Source organism: Corapipo altera, unplaced genomic scaffold (genome assembly GCF_003945725.1).
Source record: "Corapipo altera isolate COAL_440 unplaced genomic scaffold, ASM394572v1 0, whole genome shotgun sequence".
Classification (NCBI taxonomy): Eukaryota; Metazoa; Chordata; class Aves; order Passeriformes; family Pipridae; genus Corapipo; species Corapipo altera.
This window is the reverse complement of record NW_020884872.1, coordinates 41,279,195-41,285,458: the sequence shown is the minus strand read 5'-3', so window position 1 is coordinate 41,285,458 and position 6,264 is coordinate 41,279,195.

The window sequence follows — 6,264 nt, the reverse complement described above, 5'->3', positions numbered from 1 at the left end:
AGAAGAGACACTGAATGATGAAGACACATTGAAGATATTGAGCAAACTGCCCTTGGAGCAAACTGCTGGGTAACATATTCCTGTCTACACCTTCACCCATTAAATAAGAAGAGAATGCCTTCTCCAACAATAGACTTTAGTCAGACTAAAGTCTAGCCTCACTGAAATGGGGAAAATGTTGAAATCTAATCCGTCATGATATACAGAAAGATGGAAACATTTTAAGGGTTCCTTCTTTCCTTAAGGTGCTGCAAAATCAAGACCTAGTAATCCATATGAGAGGCAGATAGTAAGTGATGAACAAGATGCAGTGTTAAAATTCCCCTCCTCTTCAATCCTTGCCCTCCTATGGAGAGATGAGAAGTGCTTAAATCCTACTGAACAGCTACCTGGCTACTCTCAAGCTGCATTCTTCTGCTAGTTTTTACAAGACAGATGAAGCTGGGCTCAGCCTACGGAGGGCTGTGATCATGCTTTACCAACTTCTGATAATTTTGGAAGACATTTTTGTGGTTAGTAATTCTCAGGTGTGTGAGTCATGGCTGATGGACTGCTTGGGTGTGTTTTTAATTAGCAGCAATGGTGGATTTAAGAAAAGGGCTGTAGCTGCTGGGCCTAAGTCCAGTTGGGTGGTAAGCTAGGAACACCCTAGCAAACAAAAAGCTGTGCCACACCTTAACTTCACATATACTTTCCACCTGGTCCATTTGGAGGACAGATCCATGTAGTCACCTCGCTGCTCCTGGCAAGCATCATGGTGTTGGCTTAGTTGGCTAAAGCATTCACAAGGCTATCGGGACATTACTGGCTTTCTCCAGTTTTACAGACTTGGGCTCTCTTTCACTTTTGCATGACGCTGAGTTGACACGCTGTCAGTTGCCCTCAATCACACCTTGGTCTAATCGATTGGTACCCAAAAACTGAAGAGGTGAAGGATTTCTTGAACATTTCAGTAAGTTTCCCTTTGAAAGAAAGGGTAGAAACCAGACAGACCTGAAAGCTAATCCATATGTGTTGTATGAAACACTAGGTTTGGGCTTTCTGGAAGGGTAAGTAGCACTGTTAAGACTCAAAAAGTAAAAGTAGAATATAGAGTCCTTTGCTGCTCTAGAGGAAATTATCTGAGGCAAACACAGTTAGAGCAAGAATGGAGAACCTTACACTGCTCCCAGAAGCAATACAAAGAATTTGCAGGAAGAACCTATCCAAATCCTGGTGTTAGACCTTGGTTAAAGTGATGAAGAGGTGTGTCTGGCATGCCATGGATTTGGGATGTCAGAGGTGACAAGCAAATGTGTTAATGGCTGTATTGAAGATGATTTCTCTGTAACATAAAAATGGTGAAGTCTACCAAATTCTGCTTTCAGGATCATATGGACAGCTCACAGGAGTTGAGGCCTGGATGCATAGACATAATTCTGTGTTTTGTGCATCAGCTTTAGGGGAGATCACCTAGCCTTTGTTGGTAGACAGGCTGGTACTAAAGAGCTTGTGTGAGGAGGAGAGGCTGTCACTGCACAAAGGAACTTTCATATCATATTCAGTATCCCAGTTGTTTAAGGCAGAAGAAGTACATATGTCTACTTATGAGCAGATGCATTTCTACTGCCTTTGTGGAAAGAATGATCAGCAGCATAGCAAAAGTCATGAGAGCTGCACACGGGTAGATGCCCAACAAATGTAATAATTAAGCGGAGGGGTCTCTTCCCCACCACGCCAGAATGAGAAGTGGGCTGGGTGAAGGCATCCTCATGAAGGAGGTGGGGAGGTGAATCAGTGCAGGAGAGAAGCAACACTTTTTCCTTCTTGCCTAAATCCCATGGTGAAGTGATAGCATCCTAGATGGCAGGCTGGTAGAGGCCAAGAGAGATGTGTCTGCCACAGTCCTTAAGGGAGGTTGTAGTCAGGAGGGAGGCAACCTCTTCTCCCAGGTAAGAGGACTTAGCCTCAAGCTGCATCAGGGGAGGTTCAGGCTGGACATCAGAAAGAATTTCTTCACTGAAAGGGTGATCAGGCATTGGAGCAGGCTGTATATAGAAGCAGAGGAGTCACTGTCCCTGGTGGTGTTCAAGGAATAACTAGATGCAACAGTGCCATGGTCTACTTGACAAATGGGATGATCAATCAAAGGTTGGACTCCATGATCTTGGAAGTTGTTTCCAACCTTACTGATTCTATGATTATATGACACCCTTATTGAGGGGTTCATGACCAGGGCTTACCCCATCCAATGGAAGCTGCTTGAAGCTGAAACTTTGGTGCTGGATCCTTAGAAGAGCCGCAGGTATTGCTGCAGTGCAGCTCAGCCTGCACCTGGCTGTGGACTCTGCTGATACTCACCCAGACCTTCACCCAACTTAAAAGCAGATCCCACAGAGCAGAGAGGTCCCTGCCTCTCTGCTGGCACCATGCTGGCTGGGAGTCTCTTCCCAGATCTCCAACAGGAAGGGGCCACCCTCAGCTGCATCATTTGTAAGAGGGCCCCGAGTCCCAGCAGCCAAGCCGCTGGGAAAGGTGGATGTGGATGCACTCAGGACACTTACACAGGTTTTCTTCAGGTTGAGTTCACTTGGATGGCAGAATAATGCTTTTTTCAGCATTGTGATGTATTTCTTCAGTGTTTACCTGTAGCACTTACATCACAATATTTCTGTTACTTCCCTCTTTCCCAGCCTTCTTGCTTCTTAATCTGTGTTGCAATCTTTTCGCTTTGCCTCCCTCATCTTTCAAAGCATTAAACTGTTTTATCCACAGCACCCTGGTGCTTCTTCATGACTAACACTACAGCTTTAGTAATGCTATCAGTATACTGCAGCATAGGCTAATTCTGATCATGGCTGGGTTTGATGAATATGTTCTATAAAACACATGATCTCTTCATTGAGCCCATCACTTCATCTGTATCTGTCCACAAGTTCTCAGCAAAGCACAGTGGCCTTGAATTTCACCCTGGCTTTCAGCATTGATCAAACATATGATTTGTCCTTCCATTTCAACTTCACTGGGTTTTTGTGTTTTGCATTTCACATTTTTATGTAGATGAAGGCATTTCGGCTTTTTGCCACTTACTGCAAGTCTAGGTTGAGTATGCAGCGGATAACAATACACTTGGAGACAGCAAATGTCTTTAATCCAAATAAGTTTGCTAGTGCCTAATGTCAACAGAGTAACCTAAGGAGCATAATGCTATATCATCCTAAAGTAGCATTTTCAAATCCACATCTTATCTTTAATGTCCAGGTAAGGAACATGATGAGGAAAACAAAGTTAATCCTGCGTATTTTTATTCTCACACCAAACACTGATTTGAATCAGTTGTTCGAAATGCTGTCCATTCTTAGGCAAATATTAAAGAAGTGCTCATGTAAATAATGCACAAGTGAGCAGTTTGCCCTTTAAACAACTAACATAAAATTCTTTAAAATGTAATAAAGCACAGTTCATAGATAGATAGATAGATATTGAATACATGTATATCTATCAGTATATAGTCAAGTATTTTCTTAAACACACAGCTTGTATAAAGTGAGTGTAAATCCTGAACTGGGTTACCATCAGCATCCATATATTATCAAAGCAGTTCTCCTAGTGATGAGTACACGAAGCTTCTCTTTCTCTTCTACAGCAATATGAGAGAATCATATAATACTTTGAGTTTGAAGGGTCCTTTTAAAAGGTTATCTAATCTAAACCCCTTGCAATGAGCTGGGACATATTCAACTAGAGCAAGTTGCTCAGAGCCCCATTCAACTTGACCTTAAATATTTACAGGGATGGGAATATAAAAAATGTACTATTAATAATAGGATTATATTATAGTGTCTAATACTAATATAATTGTATTATTGTATTGTGACTGCAATGCTCAATAAAAAGCAATAAATTTGGAATGAGCATAAGACTTGTTTCCTTCTCTCTTTATGTCACCCAGCACTTCATGACTAACAAGGTGAACAGCAAACACCTTAAACCTCAACTGCTTCATACCGCTATAATCTGATGCCCTTTTGCTATAGCAAACTGTGAAATTGTCTTTTCCCTCAACTTTACCAATTCCAATGATTTCATTGCCCCTTAAAATTCCTCTCTGGGTGGTGCTTCAGCCTATGCATGCTACCCTGTTTACTCAGTTTCTAAATTGCATGCATCTGGCAGAGACAGCAGCACTTGGCACTCATCTGGCATGCACCCTTCCTTCTTTCAACACCACATCAGACTTTACTGCCAGCTCTCAGTAACTCTTTTTGTGTTTGTGTAATTGGACCATCATATTGCCATACAGCATAGCCCTTGCTTGTCTGACTTGAGTAATGATGCCTCCAGGCATTTGATTTCTTCACCACTTTACACAGTGTTTTTACTTCTTTGACTTCTCCAGAAGTTTTGAGTTACTTAACTCTGTCTCTGTAACTTCTGGTTTTATTGCTTGTCCAACTTCTCCACTGTTGTTTAGGCCTCCCATAACTTCCTGGCAGTGCTCAGAATCAATTTGTATGGTCCACCTATTCTGCAGAGGGATTTCTTTGGCATAACTAATTATTTGTCTCACACTTTGCTGCCTCCATGCTCCCTTAGGTACCTTCTTTGCAGAGCTCTCCTTTCTCTTAGCCAGCTTACATCAGGACTGATTTGCACTTAGATTTTGGTTGTTTTGTTTTTTTTTTTTAAATTTTACCCTAACTTTCCCCACAACTAATTCAGTTTAGCTAAGTGTGTTTGTCTTCATGAGGGAAACATATTGTCCACTGTCAGATATGCATCAGGCTTGGGAACTCATTCAGCTAGTAGGTTACAAGAACAACATAGGCTGAAGTCAAATTCACAAACTGAAAACTACAGCTTACCTTTGTAAACATTCTTGCCCTGCTGCAAAAGTGTCAGCTGTGTTTAAAAACTGGCATTGGACCGATTTAAAAAAACAATATTAGTAGCAAAAGAAATATTACATGTTACTGACACAGCATTCAATTAAACACAGAGAGCAGTATATCGTGATCAGCTAGTCCATTTGTGACATTTGGGGAAAATGGTTCAACAAAGGCCTGTAGCAAAATGGTTTCCCTTTTCCAGACCTGTATTTAAACAGTTCTTATACTCATGGCTGTTTTCCAACTTTTGTCTGCTCAGTAACAGAGAAAAGAAGTTTTGAAATAATGGAAAATGCCTTTAACAGGTTAATTTTAAACTTTGCCTTGAACTTCTTAAATGACTGATTAACTTATTTCCTGACAGTTTATAGAAGAAATGAGGGTTGTAAACAGGACTGCTTACTTCTTTCTTATCACTTAAGTATCTGTTTAATTTATTCATCACTCACACACTAACTGCCTAGAAACAACACAGGGTGAAGTGCTTTTGACCATGAATGCCACAGAATTCATGCACTAGAAAAGAATCAGGATAAAGGCCAAGAAACCACTAAGTCCTATTTAAACTATGGAAGTGTAGTCTATGGTTCAAGTGGTGACCATAGGCACTTTCCAGTAAAGTTAATGGCTTTCAGTGTCCCACCAGCATGACATTCAAGACTGAGTGTGTACTGGATGGGACCTTGGTAGACAATCATCTAAGAATGACAAGGCAAAATGACTTAGGAATTTGTATTGCAGTTTATCTAGAAACAGAAATGTGAAAACCTTTCCTAGCATGATATCAGTTTAAAAGAGCAAGGTCTTACTGAGGACGCATCTCTGCCTTAGGGCAAAGTCACTAAGGAGCAGACAAATAGTCCAATCCTGCTGAGCCCAGGTAGCTCCTCACAGGCTATGTTGATAAGGCACCCTGCTGTGTATAGCAAAAAAGAAGAGTACAGAGGGATGGGATAATGTTGGCATCCAGTCTTCCTTGCTTTTCCAGTCCAAATGAGCAGCTTCTCAGTTTTAGGGAGATTTTTGGTGGTTTGCTTTGGTTTTCGTGGGATTGTTTTGTTTTGGTTTTCGTTTTTATATCAGTGAGAACACTCAAGGAAAGTCTAGAACAAGGCCTGAATTTAGCATCATATATAAAACATGTCTTTGAGCTACTCTGAGCACTCAGTCAACATCATTGTCACTGAGCTGGTTCAAAAAAGTAAAAATGTACCTAATGACATGTCTTCTCAGTCTTTCTGTGAGCTAACACAGTCTTTGACAAACAAACAAAAAAACCCACTCAAAACCCACACCATTTTGTATCGTAGATGTAGAAAAAAAGAATAATCTTAGCTCTCAGAAATCTGCTTCAAAGCAGGACCCATTTCTGTATTCTCCTCTATACCCTTTTCAA